General features: G+C 44.4%; 2 long non-coding RNA genes across 2 annotated transcripts in view; one reads left to right on the forward strand and one right to left on the reverse strand.

The window, feature by feature from the left end:
- LOC119242771 (uncharacterized) overlaps positions 1-14,026 on the reverse strand; it is a 188,644-nt gene that overhangs the window by 38,164 nt on the left and 136,454 nt on the right. The window lies entirely within an intron of this gene.
- Positions 10,397-13,898, forward strand: LOC129145659 (uncharacterized). Its single transcript, XR_008551565.1, has 3 exons — positions 10,397-10,598; positions 12,594-12,742; positions 13,822-13,898. It is a non-coding gene; the product is annotated as an uncharacterized LOC129145659 (long non-coding RNA).

A 14,026-nucleotide genomic window follows, 5' to 3' on the forward strand; every position in this document is an offset into this window, starting at 1 on the left:
GGCCTCCCCAGTGGCGCAGCGGTTGAGCGCTGGGTTGCGAAGCTGCCCGCAAACCTCTGCAGTGCCGGTTCGATCCCCGGCTGCTCCCCGGCCACCGGAGGAGGGTCCCGCATGGCGCGCAGACCTCTCCTGCCGCCCGCTGCTCCCCTCAGCAGTGTACTTCGCTCCTTCTGCCTGCTCTGCTCCCCGCTCTGGCTCTGGTGAATTCTCTCACCCTCCCGCGCTTCTGACTGTACACAGTGCTTGTATAAACAAATAAATAAATAAATGAAAATAAATCTTAAAAAAAAAAAAAGTTATGGCCATTTTATCTGAAACCTCTCAATATGTTACATTTAGAAGGAATTTAGTTCTCCAAACTATCACCAAAGACATGATCTGTAGACAAGGGAGTCCTGTCTTCCCCAGACCCCAGAGCCCAGCAGCGGGAGCGACCCTCACACAGGCGTCCACATGGCCTGGTGCCCCAGGACTCAGCATTCTGCAAGGGTGCTGACAGCCTCCGCTGACAGTGGCTCTGTGGCCTGGTACACCTCTACCCAACAGTACCCCACAGTTAAACAAATAAGAGGAGCTATGAAATGCGTCAGCATAAAATTTGATGAATTTTTTTTCTTCCACACACCGAAAAAAAAAAATCTGTCTCAACCACCAAACAAAAACGAGACTATGGCAGCAAGAGAGGGGATATGGTGGCCAGCAGAGGAGTCCCAGGGGGAACGTCTGGGAAGACATTTTGATCTCTGCTGGATGTGCCCAGCACGGTTAGCGGGAGATGCTTCCCTCTTTGCATAGAGCCAGGACTCTGGAAACTGCCACATGCTCACTGATGCTGCCTGGAAATGAGAGGTAAGGGGACTGCACTTCCTTTTGCTGCCACACCGCACAGTGGGCAGCTTGCAGCGTCCCTGATGCCCTGTCCTTTCTCCAGAAGTTCAGTGCATCCTCTGAGAAGCTTCCTGAATTGTGATCCTGTACTGTTGTTCTAGAAAGGCAATAAAGGAACACTGTAGCATGCTCTATTTGGACAGCCTTCTCATGAGGCAAAACAGATGTCAAGAGAGGAGGAAGTTCAATCTAAAGCTGAAGCAAGAGGATAAAATCAAGACCAAAACTGCAAAATAAATCATTCACTAGGGAGGCAGCAGAAGACAGAGAGGGGCGGTAGCCTCCGGGCAAGGTTCAAGATCCCGTTTGAGAACCGAGGGCACTCGGGGCACCACTCTCCACTTTTTAAACAAGATCATCTCTGGGTCCACAAAGGACTCGCAGGAGGTAGGGATTTTTATTAAAACAATCACAGGACCCCACTGCTATCTTTGGACAGGCAGGTCCGAAAGCTGGTGATGAGTCTATAATCAGCACCAGCTCTAGGGTGTCTTCCCGAGGCGTCAGCTGCCAGCACCGTGTTGGCACTCTCCACACACATGTGCAACCACCACCCTGCGGTTCTCTCTGCGCTGCCCGCCACCTCCCCCACCGTGGATGCAAGGATGTAGGTACGTATGCCCATGTGTAGGTGTGCACACGTGCATGTGTGTCTATCCATGCAGAGAAAGGATGAGGAGATGAGGGCAGCCCCAATGGTGGAGCCCTGGGACAGATGTGGAGCACAAGAGGCAGGGCCCATGTAAGGTAGCTGAGGTACAAACTTGTCTGAAACTGAAAAAACTGACTCACTGCTCTGCCTTTGGTGGCAAGTCTTTTTTTTTTTTTTGGTGGGACCCTCGCCAGCGGCCGGGGAACAAACCGGTGATGCAGAGACTGAGGGCAGCCTCGCAGCCCAGCGCTCAACCTCTGCGCCATTTGGTGGCAAGTCTTACAGATGTGACTCCAGTCAGGAGAACCTCCTCTTTCCCCAAAGGACAGGGAGCAGCAGGATCTGCAGGGCTTGGGTCTCCTTTCCAAAACGCACCCCCGCGTGCTCAAATCACAGGGTGGCTGCTGAGAAATGCTCTTGCTCTGTCCGATGACTCACGAGCTTTAGACTACTTCTACAAAACATCACGGAAAATATGGATGTAATAGAAGATATACAATGAAAAACAAGTGTTTTCAAATGTTTTCAGAAGAAAAATGCCAAGATCCTGCTTGGCAGAGACATGTGTCTTTATTCGATTTCAATGGCACTTCAAGAGGGATGCCAGAGCCAGAAGTTAATATTTAAAAAACAGAGGAAAACACAGCAAATCAACACTTTGTTTTCGTAAGTTCTATATTTTGGCACGAGAGAATATTGCTGGGGCAGGATTCTTGATTCTGTGACACATGATTGGAAGATTCATAGCCCTCAGGCATGGCAACCATGTATTCAGTCAATGTCCAGAAAGCTGTGGTTACACAAAGAATCCATCTGGTCTAATCAAATTAGTGCTTAGGAGATAACCAGGGCGAAAACAGTGATGCGGGGGAGACAGGACATTATCCAGTTCTCTAAGGAGATGAAGTTCCCACAGAGAAATGAATTCCTTCAGGGAAAGAGGAGATTCCTGTGACTAGAGCCCCACTTATAAGACTTGCCAGCCAAGACAGAGGACTAAGTGAAACACCGCCTTTTCAGTTTCAGGCCAGATGGCGCCTCAACTGCACCTCACACGGGCCCTGCCTCTGCTACGGCACATCCACCCCACCGCCCCGCCGCCAGATTTCCTTCATTCTTTACCCACAGGAGAAATGCCTTCTCTCGAGGTCGCTGGCCTGAGAATTTCAAGTTCCTGCACCAAGAAGTTCCTGCTATCTCTATAGCCTGTTTGAAGTCAGGCCCCTTCGGCCTTCCAGCCTAAACACAACGCACGGAGACGCCCGTGAGCCATCTGAAAATAATAAAGGTCATTTCAGGAAGACCTAGAATAAGACCCCTTCTAATTAAGAGTGAGCCAATAAAAGAATAAGGAAATGCCTCAGCGCACAGGTCAAAGGAACACAATTCCTTTTTCTTCAGTTTTAGATAATACAGGAATTCACTTAGGCAGCATGCCGGCTTTAAATATTGATGTCATCTCCCGAGACGAGACGGCAGAACGCCTTTCTGGGGGCTGTGGGGAGTGTAAGTTTAATCAACAGCGAAGCGACAACTCCAGATAATGCGAAACAGGTACTTCATCCCCAGGCCTGTGGAGAGGTCGGGAAAGTCGCGGAGCCACAGAACAAGCACCTCTGGCCCGAGTGCCGGCTGTAAAGCTGCGCGTGTTGGGGGAGCGCTGAACAGGACTGGATGCCCAGGGCTCTCGCCACCGCAGTGTGAGCTCAGCTTGGACAAGGGCCTTTGCCCCAGGAAGAGAGTGAAAGGGAGTGAGATGTCATCTCTGCGAAGCCAGGTGGGTGGCCCAGGGACAACTCATGGAAGCAAGACGCTACACCAAGGAAATCAAAGTTCCCTTTACGATTTGGGAAACGGGTTTCAGCTGCAAATTCTTCCCTGTTCTGAAGGACAAGAGGAGGAAAGTGGGTGAATGCTGTGCAAGTCCTGGGGGTCTCCTCAACCCGACTTCCTGGGCACATTTTTCTGCTCTGGTGTCAGACTGATGGGCTAAACGGACAAGAGCATTTTCACCCCATCACCCAGTTAATTACATGGAAGTATGTATGATCCCTGGTGTCCTGTGAGGCGGGAAACTTCACTCCTTGTGGGGACAGGAATTCTCTTTGCCCAGTAAACAGTTTTGTACTTTACAATCAATATGGATATATTTCACATAAGCTCTGAAATCATGGTTAGTTGAGAAAACTGTTTTAAAAATGTTGGCGCAAGGGATTAAGTCTCAGCACTATGAAGGTATCGGCAGCCACTTCAGCGCAAGTTCGATCCTTGGCCAGGGAGCTACCCACATGGCGCAGCAGACCTCTCCTGTCTCGCCTGCTGCTCCCCTCAGCAGTGGATTTCAGTCAATCTGCTTGTTCTGCTCCCTGCTCTGTCTCTGATGAATCCTCTCACCCCACCACCCTGCATCTCTGGCCTATACCCCAGCTCTTATATACATAAATAAATAATTCTTAAAAAAAATTATAAAGGCCCAGAAATGAAAATTTGTCTACTTTAATAAAGTAATGTTTGAAAATTTGCTCTGTCCCCAAAACTCTTTTTTAAAAAATAGATTTTTAATATTTTTAAGTTTTTGGCTTTTCCAAATAAGCTTCCCTAACATTTTTTTAATGTATTGGAAAATTTTGCATATATGGCTATTCTGTTTTTAAATGGTCAAATTGTGACTTAAAATAGACTAAACAGGGGCCTCCCTGGTGGCACAAGGGATTAAGCACTGCACTATGAAGCAATCTGAAGCCTCTCCAGCACGAGTTCAATCCCCGACCGGCCAGAGAGCAACCCACATGGCGCAGCAGACCTCTCCTGTCTCGCCTGCTGCTCTCCTCAGCAGTGTATTTCAATCAGTCTGCCTGTTCTGTTCCCCACTCTGTCTCTGGTGAGTCCTCTCACCCCCCCACATCTCTGGCCTGTACCCCAGCTCTTGTATGCATAAATAAATAAAACTTTAAAAAAATAGACTAAACATAAGGAACTTTTTTAGTATTTGCATTGTCTTTCACATTTTTTCATTTTTACTTTAAATACAAATGTTTTCTATATATTTAGCTATATGTCATTATAAAAAGGAAATATTCAGAAAATGGAAAGACAACTTTAATATGTCTCAAAGGTGAAATGCAAAAATGTCTATTACACTGGCTCTGTTTTGGTTCTCACATAAATCTTTTTGTTTATAACCAACAACAACAAAAAAGGGATAATAAAAATAAAGCAGATTTATGAAACTTTCATTTCAATTGAAAACACACTGAAATGTGGCTGCGTAAAAGTCCAACCTCAGTTCTAGAAGCACATTCCCTAACGCCCAGGCTGGGTAGGTCCACTGTTGGTTCTAGTGATTTGAAAAGAGAATTTGAAGCCTGTGGAGTTGTTTTCACGGGTTTTATTTATTTTATTATTATTTAAAAAAAATTTTTTACACAATATTTGCTTCCCCCCACCCCCTCAGGTTGAGTCCCCATAGAATTTCCTTCCTCAAGGCACCTGTGCACCATCACCTCAGTCCCCTGTGCTCCTCCCTCCCTCCCTCCCTCTGATCCCTCTCCCTCCTCCTCCCCTGCAGGATGTCTCTGGTTTATAATTGTCTGTTTTTGCTTTGTTGTGTTTTAGACTGTTATTTTTTTTGCACTGATGTCTAATTTGGTTCCCCTGTATTCCTGTTATAAGTAAAACCATCAGATATTTTTCTTTAAAGACCATCACCCAAAGCAGTGATATTGAAGGCAAAGATAAACACCTGGGACTACATCAAACTGAAAAGCTTCTGTACAGCAAAACAGAGAGACATCCCATTGATTGGGAAAAAATCTGCACTCCATTCAACTGATAAGGGACTGATCGCAAAGATGTCCAAAGAACTCACATGGCTCAACAAAAACAAAATAAACAGTCCAGACAAGAAATGGGCAGAAGAACTTAAAAGACATTTCTCCAAAGAGGAAATGCAAATGGCCAACAGGCATATGAAAAAATGTTTGTTTTCACGGGTTTTAATGGTAAGCAGGGGAAACTAGCCAGCAGGAAGACAGCAACTTGAGCCCCCTGTGAATCTCTATAGGCTCTTTCTCTTAGCTTTCTCTGATGTTCTCTCCTTCTCTCATGGTCTCTTCCTCTCTCTGTCTCTGAGTAAACCCACCCTTATAGCCCTGACCTCTAAGGTCAGGTGTGCACACACCCAAGCTCAGGTGAACATGGTCAGCCACGAGTGCCCCCCACACACCCACTCGCCTTCTACTTAACAAAATCAAGGCAAATAATAGCCAAAGAGGCTTAAAAGCCTGCCCACTTCATTTACACACCCATTGTGGATAATCTGCACAGTAGTCACTTACTCACAGACTCCAAGAAACACAGTGAGGTTAGAAAAAGAAAGCCATAAATACAATCATTACCAGTAGGTTTTATATGCCGAGTTGTAACACTTATTAGATCAGCGACTCACTTACTTTGGAATGTGAAAAGCTTTCCTGCTTCTAAAACACTATCAGCTAGTACCTAAATGATGTGCTCTTTTTTCCTGAGTCAAATTTAACTGCACTGCTTTCTCACTCACCAGGTAAATACTATACTATTCTAATAAGTGAAAATATGACTGCATGCTCGAATGATTAGCTATGAGTTTTTTAAAGTAATACTGTTAAAAAAAAATTTGGTCCTATATTTTTGTACACTTTTTGTAACACATGCCTGGAAATATATTCCTCATCAAATTATAGCGGGATTTCAGGGACTGAGGCTAAAAAGTGATACTTTTTAGAACTATTTTAATATTATACTTAGTACTGGTTTACCCTGTAGAAAGGAAAAACATATTCTACAAGGCAATAGTAAATTAGTGACCAAAAACTGTGGCAGAGACCACATGAAAGCACACAATTGCCAGATATATCGCATGTTGATGATGAAAAAATAGTCATCAGATTAGTTTTCCAAAGCTTAACAGTTTGTATCAAAGGTGACTTTTCCCAGCACATTAACAACGTCACAACAGTTAGTCTGATATTTGAAAGTTGCAATTAAAATAAGGAAGGGGTCATCCTGGTGCCCCTAAAATCTTCAAAAGGAATCATTCAAACAGCAAGTAAAAAGCAAAGAATTATAACAGCTTTCCAGTGACCCTAGGTTTCAATAAGAATTTTTGTTGTTGTTGTTAAAACATGAAATGCTGAGGGAAGGTATTTAAGTAACTTGCAACTTAAGGTTTATAAAGAGGATAATTTCTATGCAGAATGGGAACTTAGTATTTCCTTTGGAAATCAGAATACATTATACATTTTCCACTCATTGTATCTTCAGGGTCCATCAAAGAGCCATGTCTGGCCCAGTCCCCGATCTATAATTTTCTCTATTTTTAGTATAAAATCCTTAGTAAATGCCTTTGGCCACTTCATGGGCTTGGTCATGCAGGGTCTCAGTTGGACCCCATGCTCAATGTACATAAATATATTCAAAAGATGAGTGTTGCAGCAAACTGTCTAACTCTTAGCCATGGCAACTCAATGGCGTGCATGGAGACACTTACTTTCCATCTAGACCCAGATGGATCCCACTAAATCAGTACCTACTGATATTTGAAAGGATCAGTTTGCCAGCTAGATGGCAGAGACTTCCTCAACCTTTACCCAAGGATCACAAATCTGACCAGAAAACACTCGCCACAATTTGAAAGAATTATTTCACTGGAGATGGATTAAACTAGAAAACTCCTGGCCATGCAGGAGAGTGGTGGAGTTCAGTATGAAAAGCCTGGTCCCTGCATGACCACTTGGAGGAGATTCTCTGCCCTTTCACCTGCACTGAACTTCAACAAAAGCAGAACACAGGCTTTTATGTGGCAGGCTTCCTCCAGCTTAGAGACTATTTACTGGAGCATTTAGCCTACCCTGCTTAATAAACTACACCTTCCACAAATGAGTATCACAGTAAATATAAATGAGCTACCCTTTAGATTTCTAAGTACATACATATATGTATATGTAAATATATATATATATCTCCCCCTATAGTGGAAGGCATCTACCATGGCCAAGGCAGTAGGAGCTTTACAAAGCGTCTCTCAGCTGGAGTTATTCTTTGCATCTTCCTAACTCATGACTCATCCAAAGACTGTTCTAAAACCATTTCCTTGTTTGCTACTATAATTCACTTGCAAAGATGGAGCGGTTCCTACAGTAGGATAATGACCTTGGATTCCACTGAGAGGCTAGCGGTACAAAACGGAGATGAGATCACCTTGTGCTGAACTTTATAACTATGATTTCAGAATCACAGAAGTGTTAAATCATGTTAGGCCACTACCTTTGGTCTTGCTGGAAATGTTCATTGCTCTACAACATAATAAACTATTCCACAAAGCAGAGATAAGTGGAGAAAGACACACATTCAAGTAGCTGAGTGGAATTAGCCTTATCTTGTAGATACTGCAGAATTTCCTACATTTAATATTTGTGAGCGGTCTGCTACAATTCTTTGGGGATGAAAAACACAGGGAACACGTTAGAAACTTAAATTCCACTGTTTAACACACTGGAATTTTCAACCATTGTTTTCAGCTGGAAAAGAATGAAATAATAAACTTAGATGTTCTAAGTGTGGCCTTTGGAACTTGCTTTGTTGATGCTATCATGAACACACATATTAAAAGTGAAATGGAAGATGAATAGTTTACAGGAGAAAGAAATATTTTCCATCTTCACCATCTATGGTTTCAGGGCTCCCCTAAGACCTTAAAATGAAGTCTACTTGGTGGTCTCAACTCTAACCCCTGGAGAATGTACTGCACTCTCCAACACAGAACACCTGACTCTGCGGAATTTGACACTTTGCTGCAGCCTCCACACAGAAGAAACGGAGGACTTGACATGCATGGAAATTAAATTATCTTCCACCCCTAGAGACGTGCTGTCCTCCCAGGTCAGGGTTACCTTAAGGTCAAACGAAGGAACTCAAATTTCAACCAATTCCGCCCTAGCTGTGAATGGACAGAAAACACATCCTTTTGAGTTCTTGACAATCTGCTGCATTGTATGTGATCCATCAAAAATAGGAATAGCATAAACACACCAAGTAAATCACCTTAAAGGAAAAATGGTTTTGTGTTATCACACAAGGCGATTACTTTAAAAGTCCAGAGTTGCCTCAGCAGTGTGAGTTTCCCACACATTTGCAAACGCAAAAATTCTGAGATAGTTATAAAAATTCAGCTTGTGTTGGCCAAGACTTAGCCTAACTTCAGTGTAACCTTCACAGAAACCTAGCATCGGTCACTTGGTTTTGCTGATTAGAAATTCATGACCCAAAGTTAATCCGGATGACTTAGACATTCAAAACAGAGACCATAGAACCCATTGTGAAGGACTTAAACAAAATATAGAGGGTCTTAAATATGCCACAAAATCCTTTTCATCAGAATTAATTATGGGAATTTATGGATGTATGTTCAATGCATAATTACATTTACCTAATTTATATATCATATATTTTCAAAGACAATTCTCATCGAGGAAAGTGGACTGTGCAGCTTCCATTCAACACCTTCTGAGCTGACAGGTCTGGTGGTCTATTGGCTGAAACACAATAAACCTCAGCCAAACCAATAAAATAAAAAAAAAAAATACATAACCCTAGCACCATAGAGTTTTCCAGCTCATTGAAAAACATTACAATTCCCACCCAAAGTTTGGAGCATTTCATGAATTTATGCGATGACATCTAGAAATGCGGGTTCATTTCCAGTCCCTGAAGACACCCAGACTTTGAATGCAAGAGCTCTACGGTCTTCTGAATTTCCAAAGTCACCTCCTCAAGATCACCTATTCCCCTCTCCTGTACTCTGTGGGCTGCTTCGTCCAGGTCCCAGTTATCACACGAGAAGAAAGTCAAGAAAGGAGATTTTCTTCACTAGGGTTTACAGCAAGAATAATCTATTCACGTGTTCTCCACTGAGAACCAATGACTTGACTGTGCCACCCCATGGGGAGCAGCAGGAGAAACCACAAGACATGTAAACAGTTAGAACTGGGGTCACTCTTTCCAAATGTTGGGGGGACCTCCAAACTGTGAACTCGTCACCACGCTCCTGGCCCCACGCATGTTTTAATCGTCCTGCACTACATCAAAGTGTTCAACAAGAATTTCATGTCACCGGCTGCCCAGCAAGGGCACAGGGCTAGGCAACTCCTTCACTTTCTGAATTCAAGAGGTGGAGAGATGGGGATGGGATCTGGGAGGTAGGGGTGGGAGCTGGGGGAGTGGGGGCTGTGAGGGCTGAAGGGGTGTTGGGGGGACGCCTTAGAACTGGGCCACGAAAGCAGGACACGCCGTGCCACAGAGGGATGACCCAGAGAACATAAAGCCAAAGGACCCAGCTACGCCTCACCTGAGCCTGCCTACGAATGCAGTCTCTTGTAATAATCTACCCATATATTCACCTTTTTAAACCGGCACAGGAAACCAAGTGCACACGGCACGCAGGTGGGGTGATAAGAAATGCAGCAGCAGCAGGTCCCTGGCGACGAGCCCTCGGGCTTCCCCCTCGTGGCCCCTCGGCCCCCGGCTCTGCCGCACAGGCCACGCCTCACCTTCTCCGGGTCTCTGCGGGCCGCACAGTTGAGGAGACGGCTCCTGGCAGGCCAGTCCCCCACCGGTCCCCGGCCTGGCGCTGCGGGCCTGCACGCTGGGAACTCTCGGCGTCCTGCATGCACCTCTGCAGAGCGCCCGGAGCCCCGTGAGGCTGCCAGCGCCTGCACACCTGCGTCGCCTGCACACCTGCGTCCTCGCCAGAGACACAAAGCGCGTAGCGTCACGTGGGCATCACGTGGGCGCTGCACCTGCGGGATGGGGGCTCATCCGCCCGAGTGCTCTCCAGGCTGTCAGGGCCTCCCCTAATACAGCCCAGCCTTCCTCCTTGGGGCCGGTTCCCGTGCCCAGGTGACCTGGTAGGTGACACCTGGGTGAATGCAGAGTCACCGCGGCCGCACTGTGCTCCCACTCAGCCTCACAAGGGTTTCCTGGAAACCCACTTCCGATATCGGGGAAACCCTCATGCCCAAAGGTATACAAGATGAAAGCATTCTTTCTGCTTAAAATTGCCACATTCCCCTGAGAGGCAGTAAAAACGTGCTCACTAGACATAAGCACCCACCTGCAAGGTGAGTTGAGGCCTAGTCGCAGCACCTTGTGGGAGGCAGCACCCCAGAAGTCTACTGGCTGGGAGTACCCCCACTCAGTGGTCACACAAGGACACCGGGACTGATCTGGCCAAAGCACAAAAATCTTGAAAGCTCCTATTCCCAAAAGGTAGATATGTATTTTCCATGTAAAACCTTTAATGCTCATGTAAAAATCTTTAATTCGGAAGGAGAAACAGTAATATATGCTGATTTTAGAGCATGCACAGATACATACATTCATCCATAGATTTCACCTGTCTCCAGCACCACAGCACTGACCAGAGGTGACCCTCACATACTATTTTCTACGCATTTTTACAACAGGTACTATAATTATCAACAGTTTACAGGGGAAAAAAGCTGAGGCGCAGAGAAATTAGGTGATTTGCCCATGTTGCACAGCCAGTAAGTGACCCAGCTGGGATTTGAATCCACTTTTATGCGTGTTTTAACACCATGCAATATTACGCCTCAATAGCTCTAGGGTGATGGCCATGGTGTGCAGGGAGAGGTAGCAGCAAGATGGCTCTCTAAGGTCTTAGCAACAGAGATGGAGGTCCGCAGAGGTGTGGGAGTAGAGCAGGCAGGGACACAGATGTGGTTCAAGATGGTTTGTGTTATTTTCTTACATTAATAGGATCATTCTCTGCATATTCTGGGATTTTCTTTTCCTTAATTCTGGTTATTGAGGCATAACCTACACACAATTGTTTTTATGGTACAGTTCTGTGAATTTAGTCTACTATTGTATAATCACTAACACAGGAAAAATATGGAATGTTTCCATCATCCCAAAGAGTTTCCTTATGCCACTTTAAAGTCAGTCTTTCCCCAGCCCACAGGCCACAGCAACCATCAATCTGCTCTCTCTGAGATTTGCCTTTGAATGTAACAATATAGGTTGGAATTTATAGAATAGTAAAGGTGGAATGAATTCCAGAGATTTTGCAAGATACAATCTACATTAGATAACTGTGACCAATGTTTCATATGTTTATAACGGAGTTTTCACAGTACATTGGAAATGGGATCACAGAATCAATTTATACATTAGACCTTTTATATCCTTCCATTTCAAAATCTACAACAAATGCTAAATGAAAGCAGTGTGCATGCCACAACTTTTCTGGGAAAAAATCACCAAGCGTTAGAAAGAAATAACAGTTGTCAATTTACTCTCCTTCCGCTCGCTGCAAAGCTAAGAAACAGGATAATGGGAATTGGTAGAGAGCAGGGAGAAAATGAAAGAATCCTCAAAAACATGGCAAAGTAGTTTGCCTATTTTTAAAATGACTTCACTATGTTTACTATGTGGGATGGAGTCAAAACAAATTGAAGCGTATCTCTGGGCTTGCTCTCCAGCAAGCTGAAAATAGAAGAAAACAGCCAGGGGACAAAGGACTTGGAAGATTCTTGAAGGGATTTTCATCCTCATATACTCCTATTGCCAAAAAATAGAAGAGGTTTTGAATAATTTCTTCAGCACAGCACGACCATGACCCTCAAATATCAGATTTAATATTCTCATTTAGTATTTCATATGCTTCCATAAGGTTCCAACGCAGAACAAGTACATTTTTTTTCCCCTCCAGATTAATTTTGTTTGGCAAACTAAAATGTGCCCAGAGGATTCCACAAGCCATATTCATTCACACATGCATGGAGCGAAGGCTGAGCTTATTCACTAACAGGTTGATAAATTGTAACCCAGCCAGCAGCTGGTTTTCCTGGAATTGCTTTGTCGTGTATTGAAATGACAGGCACAAAATGCCTGCACTTTCTCTGTGTGTATTGCATCTAGTAGAGTATAAGATTACAGAAAATAATGCTATCTGACTTAGAAAAAAAAAATGGTTATACTTGTTTTGTGTATTCAGTTGGACTTGTTGGCTTAAGCAAGTGTAAGCTGATGGCAGACATGTCACCTGGACGTCCCTGGGAGGGATAGCAGCACCGCGGCCTCACGGATCAGCTGCAGGACAGCGTTCTGGAAGTGCATGATGAGAAAATGCAAGCATGTTGTTCGGTAATTCAGTCTCTGTTAAGAGGTACTTGAGAGCCAAAGATTCTGAGTCTGTCATTGACAGGGTGCGCTCTAAAGAGGGCACATATGAACCCAAGAAATCTAACTGTGGAATTGAGGCTGCCAGGTTTTTTAATAGGTTTTGTAATTTTGCCTCTATTATAAGAGGGTAGGTTAGAGATTAAACTGGGGAGCTAGCATTTCTCAATTTGGAAAACAGATGCCATTGAAGAGATGACTTTAAAATACTGATCTCAAGACTCAAGTAGGAACTAGATTTTGATACAGTGACTATTTGTAACAGAGGTTAACAAAGCAACAGGCTCTCTTGCTTTCTTTTTAGTTGAGGTAGTGTTTTTTTAATTTGCCATTCATTTTTAAAAGACAAATAATAGCAGTTGCCCAGAGTTCATTTTGACCACTCTACACAATTAACTCTCTAAACAGCCACAGCAGTTTATGCTCTTACTTTATATGGTATACGTGAGTCCCAGGGAGGTTCGCCGTCCAGCCGAAGAATGAGCAATTTTTTTTTAAAGATTTATTTACTTTATTTATGCTTATGAGAACTGGGGTACAGGCCAGATGTGCAGGAGGGTGAGAGGATTCACCAGAGACAGAGTGGGGAAGAGAACAGGCAGACTGAAATACACTGCTGAGGGGAGCAGCGGGCGTGACAGGAGAGGTCTGCCCCGCCATTTGGGCATCTCCCCGGCCGGCAGGGACCAAACCTGCGCTGCAGAGGTTGTGGACAGCTTCACAGCGCTGCGCTCAACCCACTGTGCTACCAGGTAGGCCCTGAATAAGCAATTTTTAAGTGAGATTACTGGAGCTAGAACCCAGGTTGTAGGTGAGCTAGTCCAGTGACATTCCATTATGCCACAGTTGTATCCTAGGTCACTTAGTCCCCGAAGGAAAATATGGCAAAAGTTACATGGAGTGAATTAAGGAGAAAGTTGGAATTTGTGAGACCCTAATGATTTCTAAAACTAGGTATTAAAAATGTTCTCTACAATACTGAAGCCATTAATGAATTGATTTATTAATACTGGACTCCCTTTATCTTGCCTTAAATCCCCCAGGTTGAGTCATGCAGAATGTCCCAGAACCTGAAACAGGATCTTTCTCAGTCGGTAAGAACCAGAAGATGGGAATGAGAAATGAGACCTTGCCTGTTGCCGAGACGGAGATCTCAAGGCTTTTGTTAGGCCCTGGGGATAATCTGGTTCCTGGCATTAAAATCGCTCATTGAAAAGAATTGAACTTTTTAAAAGAAAATAGTAGTTT

This window comes from Talpa occidentalis, unplaced genomic scaffold (genome assembly GCF_014898055.3).
Source record: "Talpa occidentalis isolate TD23 unplaced genomic scaffold, MPIMG_talOcc4v2.1 talOcc4.13, whole genome shotgun sequence".
Taxonomy (NCBI): domain Eukaryota; kingdom Metazoa; phylum Chordata; class Mammalia; order Eulipotyphla; family Talpidae; genus Talpa; species Talpa occidentalis.